The sequence below is a fragment of the Solanum pennellii genome, chromosome 10 (genome assembly GCF_001406875.1).
Source record: "Solanum pennellii chromosome 10, SPENNV200".
NCBI classification, from domain to species: domain Eukaryota; kingdom Viridiplantae; phylum Streptophyta; class Magnoliopsida; order Solanales; family Solanaceae; genus Solanum; species Solanum pennellii.
Window position 1 is genome coordinate 9,113,272 of NC_028646.1, and position 19,578 is coordinate 9,132,849.

Sequence of the window (19,578 nt, forward strand, 5' to 3'; positions counted from 1 at the left end):
TAATCATAAATATACTAATTATATACATAATTATGTAATATATATATATATATATATATAAAATCTAAAAATTGTAAGAAATGACAAAACCATTAAAAATAACACAAACTTAATATTTGTTCTTAAAATTTTATGAAACTAATTATTTTAACTTGTTTGATAATTTAAGAAGCTCATGAATTAATTTTTATCTGGGAGAGTCAAATTGTGTGTCAACATACCATATTCTCATATCGTCAGTAGTACCAACACTTTCTTAATCAACACATTATCGCCTTCAAAATTTTCAAACTATGGTGCCTTCTCTTTCCAAATAAGCATTTTATGAAAGATATGGGTCCCGCCCAAAGCTGATAGTACTAATTTCAAATCTAAAAGTACTTTTCCATCAATATGAAGTTATTGAATTACCTACAATGTCAACTTCACGTAATCTTTCAGATACGAAATTTTAACTTATATTGAAAATCATCATATACCTCATAATAACATTTATGAAAATCTTGGTGCCTCCAATAATTCGATATACTATAAGCTCATAATTTCTACTCACCATCAAATATTTATTTAGCACATCATAACAATCTGTATCGTCCTATCAACAAAGTAGTTTAAATCAAATCAAAATCCTCATTAATAATGTAGAATTGTATGTCTATATTGTCGAACATCAATAAGTTATTTATCATAATTTGAAAAATCTAGTTTGACATAATGACATATAATTTTCACACATCATTGCTTGTCACCCTAACAAAAACTCAATATTAAGAAAAGTCGATGATAAATTACTAGTAAGTTTGTACCGAAGTAGTTCACATCTCACAATCATATCTAAACTCATAGGCAAAAAGTCTTTCAACTACAAACCAATGGCTTATACGCGTAATTTATTCGTTCATTATTCTTAAATCTTTCCCATGACATAAAATTCTAAATTTCTTGAACTCTTCAATACATCAAACTATTGTTCCTCTTGTTGTTTCGCTCACCATTCTTATTCTTTAGTCAACAACTCTTGACATTTTTACCTTATCCTCTAAATAAAAGCGTTAAATAAACCCCTTCCTTAGGTTCATTTAAAACAAAAATAACACACCTCATGACTTAAATCATGTACAAGTCCTTTCAAATGTTCTATATTCAATGTGATCGATCATTTCTTACCTTATTTATTCATACCTTGATAATACATACTATCGCAAACATAATATCACCAAAAAAAAGACTTGAATTTTTTAATCGAACCGTGTATCCAATACCTTTATCTATCAATATTTGTTCATACCTAGAAGAATTTTATGAATTCATGTATCTTAGGTATCATTGATTTCCCTTTTATTGACGTTATCATATCCTTCGCTTAAAATCCAACCATTCTTAGCAACAAACTCAAAACCATAAAAAGAACTTATCATTACACTCGAGTAGAACGTACGTAAACTCCTTTCTTAAATTTATCAAATAGTTCTTAATCAATATGGTGAATCTGTGACACTATTACCATAAGTAGAGCAAAATAGACTAAATTATGCATCTCTCAACTCAGTTTTCTACTATATGAAGGTATATTTTTTTGTTCTTGCACTCAAAGTAAATATCTTTATTCTCAATCGCCTCTTTCTAAAGACCAAGCACGATTGCCTAATTCTTTCCATTTATGACTCTAGCTCTTTTAAATTTTATTCAAGTGGTGTCTCTACACCTCCTATAACTTTCCATACATTTAAGCTTCTCACCAAATAGTATCAAACCACAACCTTATATACTCGCATGACGTCATTACAATACAAAATTCGTTTAACCAACAATTCTTATTATATAGTTGCAGCTCAATCACAATTCATTACGAACTCTTATTGTCATCATGCTCAACTAGCTATTGTCATCACCATGAAGTAAATTTTTTCTTCAATATATGACACCTTAAATCCAGTTATAACAACAAAAATCAAAGGACTAACTTAATCTTATATGCATTCTCTTACCAAAGTCTTCAATTACCTTCACACGAGTATACTCTTGAGACTTCCTTTACCCATAAACTATTCATTCTAGTAGCTATTCATTCCCTTGGACCTTAAGATGAAATCTCTAGTCCTCATTTAGAACCCACGGAATACACGTCTTAACTCAACATATTAATGCCATATCAACAATCTACCACTAAAATATTCTTATACATGCTGCTTAATCTCAGACGTATGCAGTAACAACCTAGTATGTTTCTCAAATGTTAATGCAAAATCAAATCTAATTATACAAGTATGTGATACAACTGTAAGTCTTTAAGTACTTAGTTTCACACTTAACAGTAAATGTATCCATTTTCGTATGCCACTAGTGTCATATTGCAAAATTTTATGAGATCTACCACTAGAACATATCATACCTACCAAGAAGATCATATCAAAATAGGTCACACATTTTTTCCCATTGAATAGTGGTAAAGTATTATTAAATGATTTTTGTATCTAGACCAAGCTATACATTCTTTCGTAGGTCAAGTCAATATAAAAAATAACACACTTCATAACTCTAACCAAGTAAGCATCGATACTATTGTGTAGTTGTGTCATGACCTTTTTTGATATACACATAATCTATAAAGTCGCAGTAGAAATGCTAACCTCAATTGGTGCATCATTATTCTCATCATTTTCTAAGCATCCCATTCAGGTTGTGTTACCTTTAATAATTGTAGTTTCCCAAGTTACATGCCCATTATATAGACATCCATTTAATCATTCCACCTCCAATTGTTAAACCACTCCAAATATCGTATATACCACACAAGTGCTATTCACTTTACTAGAAAAACTAACCTTACATAACCCCTTCAAATTTTTAAACATTCTAAATCTAACCACACATTCCATAACTATATTACTTCCACCTTAATACCAAATCTAATATACAAACCATACACGACATCGACTACGCACATGAAGAACCACATACGAGTCATCACAATACGTGAGAGAGAATGAATGAAGGGAATAAATTAAGACAGATAAATAATGCATGATATAGATTAAAAGTAATAATTCCTACCAATCAATTTTAATATTTTAGGCTTGACCCATTATAATTAAAAATAACCAAATTATCCACAAATTAATTAACTATAGTTAAATGACTATTAAAAATTATCAAAAATTATCTTTCGGGTCTTGGTCATTACAAAAAAGAATTCATAGTCTCCACTAGATAGAGAAATTTCTAAAAGTTACTAATGAAAGGTTTAAAAATGCCCTTGACGTATTAGAAGTCGTTCAAAATTGTCTCCTTCCACCGGTTGGGTCAAACTTGTCTTTTCATCCACCTATTGGATCAAAAATGCCCTTAGTGTATTAGAAATGATTCAAAAATATTCTTAGTGTATTAGAGATGGTTAAAAATGCCTTCAATCCACCTATTATGTCAAAAATTCCTAATGGTGTATGAACCCCACTGTTAGTTAAATAGTTTTTACTGACTATGACCGCTTACTGATCTTCAAATTTGTTTTGAGGGTAATTGAATGTTATCAATGAAGACATATCAAGTGGTAACCACAAAATGGATATTGAGTTGACAAAAATGATTTAGAGCATATAGAAAAGGTTGATATAGAAGAACAAGCAGATGAGGGGGCAAATGACAGGGCAAATGAATCCATTGATGAGGAAGAATGGTCAAATGAAGAAGAAAGGTCAGAAGAATATCAAATTTACGTGGAAAACTTCTTCAAACTATAGAGTAAAAACCATAAAACAAAAGCCTCACTATAATCAACAAAAGTAACGAATTCATTTGCAAAAATGACTCCAAAGATGTGCCAAATAATAAGCAACAACTACAAGATAGCACCAAAAACTAGAGAAGAAAAATGTGTAAAATCACCAATTATGCAACAATTGTTCATGAGCTGAAAGCTGAAGCTACAACTTATTTGACCTATTTTTCTTTATAGTCCGTTTAAAAAAAAATGTCTCTTTCCATTTTCAACCACATTTTTATTCCAACTTTCTATATGATATGTTTAAGATTACATGATTAAGGATAATTTGATGCAGTTGATATATCTTTATTTTTATACCATAAGTTTCAAATGCATTCTTTATTTTTTTAAACTTTGTGTCAAATCAAAATAGATTAAACAAATCGAAACGAAAGAAACAAAGAAAGTATGTGTTTTGTATTCTTGTATTTGTTTTTTATTTGAACACCAAATCTGATTGATTGGGAATCTCAATTTCTTGCCTAAAGATCGAATGTATACTATACTAATAATAAAAGACACTTCACCTAAATATGTTATTTTCTCTCTCTCTCTAAGAAAGAAGAAGATTTCAAATACATATCTTATGTCACTTTAATTGAGTGCCCCATCTATGCAATGATATATCTTGGATAGCTTTCTATTCATTACAATATTTACATTGTTTATATAAATAGGTGTTGATGATATATTTTATTCATGGTTTGGTGTATGATTGAAGACAAAGCTTGTCAAGAAATGCAATTGCATGAGAAGCTTCTAAACCTTGAATTATTTCTTCTAGCCTACACAATCGTTTATACGCTGCGACACAAAAGTGAAATAAACTATATTATTGTTGTATAGAGGTAAAAAGTTTAAATATGTCATCGAATTTTTTTTTAAAAAAGATTTTTTTATGTCATCCGTTAAATGTTTGGCTCATCCATTTTCGTTTGAGAAAAAGTTTATCCATGTCATTATTTGTGAACTCCATAAAAACAGTTTCGCTTTTGAAAGAACCATTTTTACACGTGGTTCATTATTATGATTTGACCATGTCATTATTTAATCATTTTAAAAAATGAAACATGCTCATATATGCTATCGAACTTTGAGAAAAGGGTGATCCATTTCACCGTTAAAAGTTTAGCTCAACTACGTCATTTCAAGTGATGTCATGTATGAGTCTTTTCTCAAATATAAATTATATAAATGAGTTAAATTTTTAACGAATTTACATAAATAAATTTTTTTTCTACTAATGCAATGACACAGTTAAGGATTTTTCCTTGTATATAAGTTTTAAAAAATAAAGAATATACACTTATTTTGAGATAATTACCTTCTAGCGCTTCTTCATCTGTAATGGTAGAAAACTCGATACGTCCCATGTCTTTTAGAAAGAAGCTAAGCTCAGGGCTGACACCAGGATACTCTAATCTACTTATACAAACAATATTTTAGTTATTACACATTTATAGTGCACATCATTTTTATATTATTAACAAAGGTCAACATGATTCTCGATTTTTATAACAACGATTTCAAGTGTGATAGTAATTGAATTCTAAACTTAATATTTTATGTAAAATCAATAACTTTTTAATATGAATACACCATTTAAGTAGAAATTATGGTGTTAAAAGTAAAATCTACCCAACGCTTATAAAGTGTGGTACGATAAGTTGGCCCTCCTCGTCTTGTAATAGATAGCTCATGGCATCATGGTACACCCCAACTTGATCCCAAGCCATAGTTGCCCAGTGTTGATCTGCACAAGATGAATATTTTAAATTTTTATAAATTTTCATAACAATATTATAAATGTCTAGACAAAATTTATTATATTTACGTGAATTCATAATCATTACCTGAAAAAAGACCGGTCCCACCGACCTCAACTCCTATTATCCTAACATGTTCATCTTCTATAAATTCATGAAACAATCCCAAAGCATTAGAGCCACTCCCAACACAAGCATGCCACCCCACTTCTCCATGGCTTGTTTCCTAGTCTCTTTTTCAATAATTGATTGAAATGCACGAACCATGGTTGGACATGGGTGAGGTCCTATGGCTGCACCTACTAAGAAGTAGGTTTTTGTCACATTGTTAACCCAATATCTAATACTAGCATCTTTGAAGCTTCCTTTGACTGATTTCACCTGTACATTAATTTTGTTTTTGTCATGGAAAAATCCCCAAAGGAAATAAGTATTTTTTCTATTTCAATTTATGTGAAACTTTTTGTTTTTCGAGAGCTAAACAATTTAAATTTGATTGACAATTTATGAATATAGAATCTTTAAATTTTTGCAATGACATTAACTATATTTGTAAACTAAAAAGTACTAAAGTCTTAATAATTGACAATTTAAAATATTAAAAATGTAAAAAAGAATCTACTATCGAAAATAGACTTGTTTAAATTTTAAAATTCTAAAATTATTAAATAAATTGATATGGGAGGAGTATTATTTATCTGATTTTAAGTAGTTTAAAAAGATAAATAAAAGAATTGCAAACAAGAAAAGATATAATCGTTTTTTAAATATCATTTTTTTCACTTTAGAAACAAACACAACTCATATTCATGGAAAAGCCCAACTGAAAATTTCAAATATCATTTGTTTACTTCGGAAATAAAAATTATATTTTTCAAATTTCACTATGAAACTTGACCAAACATCTATATTTTACACTTTTTAAAAACAATTCAACTTTAAATAATTTCACTATGAAATCTGACCAAACATACATATTTTAAATTTTAAAAACAATTCAACTCTAAATTTCACATGAAACCCCTTAATAAGATGATTAATTACTCTGTATGTCTCAATTTATTTGAAACATTTATTTCTTCCGACAGTCAACCAGTTTAAATTTAATCGAGAATTTGTGCATGATTATTTTTTTGAAATAAATATTTTATATATTCATAAACTACGTGAAAAGTTCTATATATATAAGTCATAATAATTGACAATCTAAAATATTTAAAAGATATATGAAAATATTATAATAAAAAATAGACTTGTTTCTATCTCGAAATTTGAAATGTGTCACATAAATTGAAATGGGGGAGTACATGATGTCACACAACGTACTTGGCCAAGAAGTGGAAAAAGGATGTACCTTTGCACCAAGATGCTTCATCAAGAGTACGTTTGAAGGTTGTCTCTCCATATCTAAGCTTCCCATCAATATTGTGCACTCCAATGAGAGTTTGGCACACGCAGCCGCCGTGGCGACACCGTGCTGCCCAGCACCGGTGGGCGCCACGACGTTTATGAAGTCGATGCGTTTGGCCAACATCGCTTGTGCAATAGCGTTGTTGATCTTGTGTGTGCCACCATGGTTGAGATCTTCCCTTTTAAGATATATATCTGGCCCTATCCCCTTATTAATTCTCTTGTAATAATTTATGAGTTTTTGGGCAAAGTGTAAAGGTGTTTCAAGACCTACATAGTCTCTTAATGCTACTTCAAGCTCCATCAATATTCAAAATTCAAATAATTAAGTCTATTCATCACTTCATACATAATACATAAACGTGTCTTTTACTCATTATTATGTCCTCTACTTTTAGATGTACAAACAGACACTTAAAGTATAATAGCATTGACCAAAATAAACACACAATTTATATGAAAAATCACATGAAAAGTACAATTACTCTTAGTGAGATCATATATAGTGGTACAAATTGAAGGAACTATATATAATTATGTAGATATATGTGATTTGTTTAGTTAGTTATGTATATATATGTGATTTGTTTAGTATAGTTCAAAGTTTGTATACAATAGATTAATGAAACAACTTCACAAATGATTTTTATTAAGGGTCAGAATTTTGCTAGAAAATCTAAAAAGTGTAGAATATCTTTTTTTATTTTAAAATAAACTGGTCTTTTCTATTTTTTAGTTAAAAGGTAATAAAGTTAATTGGGTAAAAATGTTCAAAAAGAAAAAAAGTAAGATAACGTAGGTAAAACACTGGCCAAATTTTCTGGCCAAAAGGATTTTTACTTTTATTTAATCACAAATTTTAAAGGAAGAATCTTTTTGGCCACAAAATTAGGCCAGAATTTGGCAAATGAGATTTTTCTATGTAATTTTACTTTTTTTAAAAATATGTTTATCCTTTAATCTTTAATATTTTTTACAAAAAATTGAGAAAAATCAATTTATTTTAAAATAATTTTTTTATAATTTTTAAAATTTTATAGCTAAATTCTTGCCAAATTTTCTGGTCATTTAGAACTTCTCAATTTTAAAATTGTTTTGTACGTGGAATTGAACATCATTACAGAAAACATATACAAGTCTAGGAATTTTTGACCAACCTGAAATTGAGGGTCATGCAAAGCATAGTTGAATTCATAATCAAGCTTTGTTAAAGAAGATATTAATGTCTCAGGGACAAACTTTCCACCATAAATTCCAAATTTTTCCTTGCTCAATAATAGTCTCTCTTTTTCATGGAAAATTAACTTCCATGATAATTGTGGAACTTGAGTTGGGCCAATAGAAATAACATTGGCTCCTTTTTTATAACTATAAAATGGGAAACCTTGCAACTTTCTGCCAGATATTTTTCCTTGTCCAAAATTAGTTTCAACATTAAATGCCATAATTATACTAATAATAGCAAGGAGTACAATTATATCGAAAATAGTTCATAGAGATGAAAATTGGGACAAAAAATGATTGTAAATGTAGAGGAGTCTCATTAAATTGGACATCGGCTACCTACTTCTATAGCCTCATTTGTTAATACATCTATTTAAGAATGGAGGTATATTAAACCACATATACTTAAGAGGATGTCTATTTTATCTTCCTTTAACGGAAAATTATATCGTATAGTTAAATAAAAATAATTTTTCTGAATGTATAAATATTGTTGAAATCTCTTGAATTCTTTCTAAATAATTCTTTATATTTGGCATCCTTTTTGATAATTATGATTCTGCCGTCGAGCGAAGATATCTTATCTATCCAACTATTAGGGGTGTATATGACCGAGTTGGTTCGGATTTTTTTAATATTAAATCAATTTGTTCGTGTAAAATTTTTAAATTTATAAATCAACCAAACTAATAAAATTCAGATTTTTTCGGGTTTTTCAACCTCGGGTTGATTCAGATCTTTTAAATACCAAACCAAACCATTGTGTCGAATTTTTAAATTTATAAATAAAAAAAAACTAAAAGCTTATGATTTTTCCAGATTTTTGGATTTTTTGGTAAAGTTTGCATACACACATATAATTAACTTCTGCTACAAATATTTCTTTTGTACAACCAAAGTACAATTATCTAAGATGTTTCTTAAAATAATAATAACACAAAATATGAAATGAGTATTGATGACAAAAAAATATTCAATAAAAAATAATAATGAAATCATCTTATAAAATAAATATTGTAAAGTCATAATGAAAATAATCATAACTTAAAAGTACTAAATAATGCTAAAATAAGTTTAATAAGTATTAGTTACATTACTAAATGTATAACGAAAGTTAAAATAAGATTATTTGATTATGTTTAATTGTTTAAACCAATGTAAAACTAAAGAACAAATATTCTATATTATTGTCATTCTTAGTGTTGAATTGATTTTCTTTTTGCATTAGTATTAATTTAAGTTTTATTATAATTATCAATACCTATGAACTATAATCTTCATTGACCATTCCGAATTCTAAGTTTTAAACTTGAAATAATATATTATCAGATAAAAACTATGAAATAGTATAAAAAATGTTTTAAAATGAAATTAAAGTGCATATTTATATGTATAAAATAAAATTTCAAAATTACATATATAATGTCGGGTTGGTTTGATCTCGAATTAATTTTTTTTAGTTAAATCCAAATCAACCCAAATATAGTTGGTTTTTTTCCCAATATCAAACCAAGTCAAACCAAATCACTAGTTGATTCTTTTTCCGAGTTAACTCGATTTACGATTTAATTCAATTTTCGATTCAATTTCGCACACCCCTACCTACTATGACTTTGATACTGAGATGGATAGTTGTTATTTTGAATAAAGACTTCCTTTGTTCTGGTTTGCCTGATAATATTTCTTCAATTAATGATATCAAATTTCAAAATTTGAAATAGTTAAATTAAATATTTTTCTGTACTTTTAATAAGAATTTCTTACTTAGGTAGATATTGTGGGTTAGAATAAAACTTACGGAATTCAAACAATATGATAACATTTAAATTGATATGAAAAGAGTATAATTTAAATCACACAAATATTATAATATATTTGTGACAAGAAGTTAAAAGAAATAAGAAGAGACATAAATTATATTTTAAAACTCTGCCAGTACAATTTTTACATTCTAAATGGTGGTTAAAGATTAAAAAGTGTAGTGATCCATGATGACTTTATATGGGTATATAGCTTAGATATGGTATAATGATTGAATATTGAAAAATGTTGTGATCCATGATGACTTTATAAGGGTTTATACCTTAGATATATGGTCAATATTATTGATTTAGTATGATATCATTGGATCGAGTATAATATTTAAGAATTTTATTTGAAATTTAAATCCAATTAAGTATTTAAAAGGATCATGATTATAAAAAATAGTTATACAAATTTGCTAATGTTTTGACAATTGTAGACACGTAATTTTGACCGAATTTAAATTTTACGCCCTTTTTAGAGCTTATTTTAAATATAAAGTAGATATTTTATTTAGTAAGTTTATTTTCAAGGATTTGAAAACAACAAAAATAGAGTTACACTTTAAGTTACATTTTTTTTTAATTTATTCAAAATTTAGCAAATAAGTTATTGATTTTAATATTTTCTTCATTATATTTTTGATTTAGCTATTTCATATTTATTTTTTTATTATCAATGCCAAAATAACTAGTAATTATTATTATTATTATTATTATTATTATTATTATTATTATTATTATTATTATTATTATTATTATTATTATTATTATTATTATTATCATTATTATTATTTATTAACAATAAAAATTAATAATAATAACCTACTCATTACCCCACTTAGTCACTATCCACTACCACATTCCCACATACCATTACACTACCCCCACCTTCCATGAAACACCATAAAAAACTAACCCACAACCCCCCCTATTATTATATAAATAATTATATAACAAAAAAAAAAAAGGAGAAGAGAGGAACGAAAAAAATCAGAAAAAAGGGAGAAGAGGAAAGAAAAAGAGAGAGGAAAGGAAGAAAAAAGAAAATCAGCAAAAGAAAAGAAAAAAGAGAGGAAAAAGGGGGTACAAAAGAAAAGATAAGAAAAATTTCAGAAATCTAAAGGAAAAAAGATCAGCAAAAGAGAGAGAAAAAAAAAGAAAACTTTTCACCTTTTTTTTCCGAATGAACACACGCACATAAAAAAAACAACTCAAAAAATAGTGGAATTAGAGGCTTCAAATTCGTGGTCCTTATCGAGGTATTTTCTTTGTGAATTAATTTTCACAAAAGGTAACACTTGATCTTTATTACATTATTTGGTTTCAGAATCATGCAAGATATGGTTTCAATGATATAAAGTGTTTTAAATTTATGCATGTTTTATTTTTTAATTATGATATGAAATAGATTGAGATTTTATATTATTAAATTTAGAGTAAAATTTATATAACATGTATTTATTCTTGCTTGCTCTAAAGTTTCCTTTTATCTTGTTCTTTATTAAAATTTGAAGCTTACAGTATGCAATTAGCAATAATTAGATGAAATTTAGTTCTTATTTGTTAAGTTACTTTTTCACTTTGTATATTTAATAAAAATGTATTTATTTATTTCTTAAAAAGAGAAGAATAAAAATAAAAATAAAAATAAAATAAATCAAAACTACACTATCTTTACATTTCTTTTAATGCGAATTTTTTTTTTTAAAAAATCAATTAATTTATTCATGTTGAAAGAATAAAAAATAAAAATTCATATAAAAGGAAAAGACGTAAAAGAAATTTATAAAATATAAAAGTATAAAAATAAGAAGGAGAAAATATAAAAGAAAAAAAAGGTAAAGTATAAGAAGAAAGAGAAACAAAATAAAAAAAAAATAGAAAAACAATATTAAAGTGACCCACAACATGCAAAATAAATAAACAAATAAAATTGATTTTAATTACTAGGTCTTTTCATTTTAATGACTAAAATAAGAAAAAGTAAAAATATTATATGAAAAGGTGTATTATTTTATTTTATTTTTATCTTATGTTCTTATTAATATATTGTTCATTTCCTTTTAGAAAAATAAAACTAAGATAATGTATAACCACGGGATTGAGGGGTGCCTAATACCTTCCCTTTGGTCAACAGAATTCCTTACCCGATTTTTGATTTCGCAGATCATAAATAACGAGTCAACTTTCTTTTGATTAGGATGTAAATAAGGTGACTTGGAACACCAAAACTCAATTTCAAGTGGTGACTCTGAAATAAAATAATTCCTTTTTGAAATGTCACTTTAATTGGAAAATCTCTTTTCTTTCAAGACAAGCAATTCAATTTTGAGAGAAAAATAAGGGGTATGACAGATGGAGACTCCACTGGGACTAACTAGAATTTGAGCTTATAAATATTGACTTGTATATGACTATTATTAATTTTATTGTGTTTGTTATATTAATGTGGTATATATTCGCTTGGTAACCGCTATGATATTGTTTGAATTTCAATATAAATTGTCTTCTATACACACCAATTTAAGTTTTCTGAGATACTTTATTCGGAGATGCGATTACCTCCCGAACCCTGAGATACCAGAGATGCGACAACGCTCCTGGGAAAGATTATATAGTAACACATCTTAGGATAGGGAGGATAAACAGTGAGGTCGAAAAGCCCTGCTACCGGTAAACTGCCCCTTCTCAATTTAGGTTGTCCACTCGTTTTTATAGACAGTCTAGACACCCATTTCATTAGGTTGCTAAACTTAGTAAAAACAGGTCTAAGACATTTATTATCCTTAATATGATTCATTTTGTTTGCTTCATATGCATTTTGTAATTAAATGTGGCTCAACATTGAGTTCAAGTTTATGTGTTATATGTTACAAATATATTATTTGAATGCCGATCAGCGTTTGAATAAATTAGTAAACAAAAAAATTCTCAAAAATAATAAATATAGCAATTATTTGTAAAATCTCAAAAAGTTTAACATTTGTATTTTTACAACATGACCAACATAAAAATAGTTTTCAAAAGGTAGAATACATATTTTTTTAAGAAATAAATAAAAAAAGTAAGATTAAACAAACTATGCACACCTAATTCTCAACTCGATGAGATATGTAGGCGATCCTCCTCGGGTTCAGTGATCTTTTAAAAAATATTAAAAAATAGAAGTATTTCCTATAAAAAATAATGTTGTGTTTACAATACTTTGGAACTACGTTCGACCTGATTCTTGCTTTATACAAGATACATAGGCAGCCTTATTTGAGGTTCGGTTCAACCAAGAAAAAAATCTAAAAAGTCCTTGCCACAAAAATTGGGGCAAAAAAAATTGATTTTTTTAATTTTATTCTTAAACAATATTTGACTTGGTTGGTACCAAAATTCTTACAATTGTGCATAAGAAAAATAATTAAGTGTTAAACTATTTGACAGGACAGACTAACTTTGTTGTGACATATAGAATTTTTTCGGTATCTCTTGATATATTTATGTTATACTTAAGAAACTATTTTGCTTAAAGTTAAGGTTAAAACAAATTCGACCTCATTGTTTCCTTTGCATTGTGTGGTGAGCTTTAGATATAAAATTTAATGGAATGATTTTTGATCTAGAACTTGACCTAAATGTTGGTCAAAGTGAAATTGTGAGCAACATTTAACTTGAAAAATGATTATAGACTTTCTTTGATCCGATTGTGCCTTTCAAGCTTACCAAATGAGATGTTATCATAAGACTCCCATTTTGCGCATAAAACATTTTTATTTGAATAACCACCACTTCACATATATCATTTTTAGAGCATAAATGTACTATTTCTGGATCTCACCTCCATGTGTGTACTATCAATTAGATAAACAGTGCCGAGACCTAAGTTGAATATCAAAGTGAAAAGAATAAGTATGTGCAAGTTCAAGCAAAATTACAAAAAAGATATAATAAAAAAAATGAAAGGAGAGAAAATTAAAAAAAATGAATGGGAAAAAGATTTCAAGAAAACAAAAAATATTCAAAGTTGTGCAATTTTTAAGGAGGAAATAATCATTTTACCCCAAATGAATGTCCTACTTTTCTCCAAACCTACGTTACAAGCCAATAATAAGTCCTATTTGATCCCATTTTGTGTGTTCTCACATCAATGGATACTTACATAAGGGCCAAGCATATGGTATCTCAATCTCATACATTGAATATCTTTCTGAGTGTGAGTGACTTTGATATAAAACGTCCTAAGATCGAAACACTTCTATTGTGCTAAGTAGGACTTCATTTATTGCGAGGGCACTTGAAACATGAAGATTTGAATGACTTTATCCCTTAACTTAAGCAATATCAATTCAGGTAAACACTTAAGTATGTTTGAGATACCATTTGAAATTTTAGTGATTACTCAAAGTTGACCTCAAATTTGTCTGAAAGTAGTTGAAGATGACTCATATGCATCATGCTAATTGTTGGTACCAACTAAAGTCAAAACATTGTCAACCATGAATTGGTTCATATATCAAAAGATGTCTTTTGTAAAAAAAATCAAGATAAAATAAAAAAAAATTAGGTCTTTATAAACTATGTCTGACCTGATTCTTGCTATACATGATACGTACGCAGTCTTGCAATGAGCTCGATCTCAATCAATAAAATCTTATATCCGTCAATGATAAAAAATGGATCATCTTTTCAAAAAAATAATAAATAAAAAATAATTAATTAAAAAGACTTTCAAAATTCATCAATTTAAAAACTGAGCGTAGTTTTATTTGTTAAAAAGAAATGCACTACCGATTCTAGAAAACAAACACGCTATCATCATTCATATCTAGGGAACAAACTCCCTAATTGCATATTGTCTTGAGTTTGTTTTGTGAACGTGTATTTCTCATTTATGCTACTAATAATTTATATAAAAAAAATATTTTCTAGTGCAAACTGGAGTAAAAATAAAAAATGTTGTGATGATTCTAGATGATGATTCTGTTTAATAAGATATTCTTTAATATAAGATTTAGAATTAGCAGGAACCTCCTGGATAATGGGACTAGCAGAACCCTCCTAAATATGATTAGCAGGACCCTCCTGGATAATGGTCTAGCAGGACCCTTCTGGATAATGGGGCTAGCAGGATCCTCCTGGATAATGGGACTAGAAGGACCCTCCTCATAATGGGACTAGCAGGACCCTTCTGGATAATGGGACTAGCAGGACCCTCCTAGATAATGGGACTAGCAGGACCCTCCTGGATAATGGGAGTAGCAGGACCCTCTTGGATAATGGGATTAGCGGGACCCTCCTGGATAATGGGACTAGCGGGACCCTCATGGATAATGGGACTAGTAGGACCCTCCTGGATAATGGGACTAGCAGGACCCTTCTGGATAATGGAACTAGCAGAACTCTCCTGGATAATGGGACTAGCAAGACTTTCCTGGATAATGGGACTGACCTGTCCCTCTTGGATAATGGAACTAACAGGACCCTGCTGGATAATGGGACTAGCAGGAACCTTCTGAATAATGAGACTAGCTTACTTTCTCATAGGATAAACACTTCCTAGTCTAGATTTTTAGTTTTATTTTCTCCTAAAATAAACACTTCCTAGTCGGAGTTTATGTTTTATATTTATATTTGCTAATAACTCACAAAAATTTGCCCAGTCAAAACTGGCGCAAAAAAATTGTTTATTTTTTGTTTGTGGTGGTTTTCAAGTTTCTCAAGCGAGACATGGATTTGAAATTCAAGAACAAAGTTTTTTTTAGAATGATCAATTCAATGATGGTTAGAATTAGCTTCTTCAATGCAAGTAGCAGCCTGACTTCCTCAAATCTTTTACTATTGAACTTTTGATCAAGAAAAAACGAAGCTATTCAAGAGAATTTTTCAAATTGTCATTTTGAAGAATGTCAAAAGTTCCGTCTAAGTGGCAAGTGTAGCCTCCATTCCAATTCTAAGTTAAGATATTCACCAAAAAATCAAGGTAATATCTTAAAGTCAAAATTCAAGTGAAGATTCAAGAAAAGTTGCATGGGTAGAAGTTTGTACATTTGTTTTTCTTTTGACTATTAGCTTTCAATTTTATATTTTTTTAAGAGTCGCGATCTAAAGCCTCGATGGAACCTCACTTAAATCCAACTCATCACCTCATCTCCTTGCACAACACGTGACCTGATTCCCTTATAACCTGGGATATGTAAGCTGTCCAAAACAAGGACTCAGTCACATAAATTTTGGTCTTTCAAATAAGAGTTCGGTCAAAACTTGTCACTTTGTCTACAAACTGTAGACACGTAATTTTTACCGAATTTAAGTTTTACGCCCTTTTTAGAGATTAAATATTTTTTAAATATAAAGCAGATATTTAATTTAGTAAGTTTATTTTACAGGAATTGAAAACAACAAAAACAGAGTTACCCTTTAAGTTACATTTTTTTTTATTTTTTTTAATTTATTCAAAATTTTGCAAATAAATTATTGATTTTAATATTTTCTTCATTATATTTTTGATTTAGTTATTTCATATTTATTTTTTTATTATCAATGCCAAAATAACTAGTAATTATTATTATTATTATTATTATCATTATTATTATTATTATTATTTATTAACCATAAAAATTAATAATAATAACCTACCCATTACCCCACTTAATCACTATCCACTACCACATTCCCACATACCATTACATTACCCCCACCTTTCGTGAAAAACCATAAAAAAAACTAACCCACAACCCCCCCCCCCCATTATTATATAAAAAATTACATAACAAAAAAAAAGGAGAAGAGAGGAACGAAAAAAATCAGAAAAAAGGGAGAAGAGGAAAGAAAAAGAGAGAGGAAAGTAAGAAAAAAGAAAATCAACAAAAGAAAAGAAAAAAGTGAGGAAAAAGGGGGTAAAAAGGAAAAAAGAAGAAAACTTTCAGAAATCTAAAGGAAAAAAGATCAGCAAAAGAGAGAAAAAAAAGAAAACTTTTGACCTTTTTTTTTTCCTAAGGAACACACGCACATAAAAAAAATAACTCAAAAAATAGTGGAATTCGAGGCTTCAAATTCGTGGTCTTTATCGAGGTATTTTCTTTGTGAATTAATTTTCACAAAAGGTAACACTTGATCTTTATTACATTATTTGGTTTCAGAATCATGCAAGATATGGTTTCAATGATATAAAGTGTTTTAAATTTATGCATGTTTAATTTTTCCATTATGATATGAAATAGATTGATATTTTATATTATTAAATTTAGAGTAAAATTTAAATAACATGTATTTATTCTTGCTTGCTCTAAAGTTTCCTCTTATCTTGTTATTTATTAAAATTTGAAGCTTAATATTCTACAGTATGCAGTTAGCAATAATTAGATGAAATTTAGTTCTTATTTGTTAAGTTAATTTTTCACTTTTTATATTTAATAAAACTGTATTTATTTACTTTTTAAAAAGAGAAGAATAAAAATAAAAATAAAATTAATCAAACCTTCACTATCTTTACATTTCTTTTAATGCGAAACCTTTTTTTTTTTTTAAAAATCAATTAATTTATTCATGTTGAAAGAATAAAAATAAAAATTTATGTAAAAGGAAAAGACGTAAAAGAAATTTATAAAACATAAAAATATAAAAATAAGAAGGAGAAAATATAAAAGAAAAATAAGGTAAAGTATAAGAAGAAAGAGAAACAAAATAAAAAAAAAAGAAAAACAATATTAAAGTGACCCACAACGTGCAAAATAAATAAATAAATAAAATTGATTTTAATTACTGGGTTCTTTTCATTTTAGTGACTAAAATAAGAAAAAGTAAAAAAATTATATGAAAAGGTGTATTATTTTAATTTATTTTTATCTTATATTCTTATTAATATATTGTTCATTTCCTTTTAGAAAAATAAAACTAAGATAATGTATAATTGAGGCTTATAGTAATGATAATACTAATAAAATATTAAGATCCAAAAAACATTAAACTACTTTTAGTCTTTAGATACAAACAAATTTGTGGTGAGGTTGGAAAGAGCTGCTACCGATAAATCACACACTAATAAAATATGACAACTTTACAAAGTAATTTAAAATAAATAAAAGAAAGCGGGACATAAGTAAATTATGTAATAAACATAATATATTTAAAATTAAGTCAAGTCATATAAAAGTCAATAAAGCGACCGTGCTAGAACCACGGGATCGAGGGGTGCCTAGTACCTTTCCTTCGGTCAACAGAATTCCTTACCCGATTTTTGATTTCGCTGACCATAAAATAACGAGTCAACTTCCTTTTGATTAGGGATGTAAATAAGGTGACTTGGAACACCAAAACACAATTTCAAGTGGCGACTCTGAAATAAAATGATCCCTTTTTGAAAAGTCACTTTAATTGGAAAAACTCTTTTCTTTCAAGACAAGTAATTCAATTTTGAGAAAAAAATAATGGGTGTGACAACACTCAACTATCTCCCATATTCATTCTCGATTCTAGTATCTCATCTTTTCTTACTACATTCTAACTTAATATTTTTTCCTTTGTTACTGTTGTTATTGTATTGTTATTCGGATTCAAAGTTGAAATTAGAAAACAACACAATTTACAGGCACAATATTATAGGCCATAGGGGGCTAAGCTCTATTAAAATATAGTCCACGTCACCAATACATGTTTGAATTACTGGCACCTTCTTTTTTTAAATATATTTTTTAACGGCTGAAATTTTAATTTAATTTAGTCTATCCTAAAAATACACATTTAATTAAAATCAACCTCAAAAGTCAAAACTAAGATATTAATGATGATAATCACTGCTAAGTGCATTAATAGTTCCATATTATGAGAGAAGCTAACAAGGTTGCCGATAAGCTAGCATTCCTGAGTCATGAGAGTGGAACCATTTGTACCTACACTATCTATAGCTCCTTAGCTAGACAAATCATAGGCATATCCCAGAGCCACTGTTGCCAATCTGTGTTATGAAAAGCAGAAATTACTGGTTGTAATAAATCAGTCAGAAACACGAAGTAACTGAGATTTTTAGAACCAGTAAATAAGATGAACAGAAATTTATTTTTAAAAAATAATTGAATCTGTAAAACTTACCAGAATCTGGAATACTCTTTTTGATTATTTAGGAAGAAAATCAAGTCCACTGAATTCACAGTGTCCCCTTAAGGAAATTATTCCCCTCTAGTATCCGAGGTTTGATTTGGAATATAACCTCCCAGGGTAAAATGATCTTAATCAGTAAAGTATAGATACCAAAAACTCTACTGTCAGCGAATCAATCCACAGCAGGAAAGTACACGAAGGAATATGTGTTTTTTAAGAAGAAGGAAGATCAGAAAATTCGTAGGGAAATATTCTGAAGACTGAATGGTATTTATAGGCAAGAAGAATATATTCTGAAAGGTTGCAACCCTTTCAGAATTGACACGACCATTAATGAAAGGTTGCAAACTTTCAAATGGTATTGACTGTTTCTGACAGTTGCAACCTTTCAGAACAGTCATGGCGGGAATTTTTAAATATAACGGAATTTAAAACGGGTCACGTGCGCGGATCCGAGTCGGAACTAAAAAGTTGAAAACATTTCGGTTAACTTCTGTTATCAACTAATTAATTGAAAATAATTTTT

At 28.3% G+C, this 19,578-nt stretch overlaps 1 long non-coding RNA gene and 1 pseudogene across 1 annotated transcript in view; one reads left to right on the plus strand and one right to left on the minus strand.

Annotated features, from left to right (window-relative positions):
- Positions 1–4,460: 4,460 nt before the first annotated feature.
- On the minus strand, positions 4,461–8,384 carry LOC107032752 (annotated as a pseudogene).
- An 8,532-nt stretch (positions 8,385–16,916) lies between these two features.
- The window catches only part of LOC114074489, a 25,672-nt gene continuing 23,010 nt past the window's right edge, over positions 16,917–19,578 (plus strand). The window contains exon 1 of the long non-coding RNA XR_003574901.1: positions 16,917–17,027. This is a non-coding gene — a long non-coding RNA (uncharacterized LOC114074489). The remainder of the gene's footprint in view (positions 17,028–19,578) is intronic.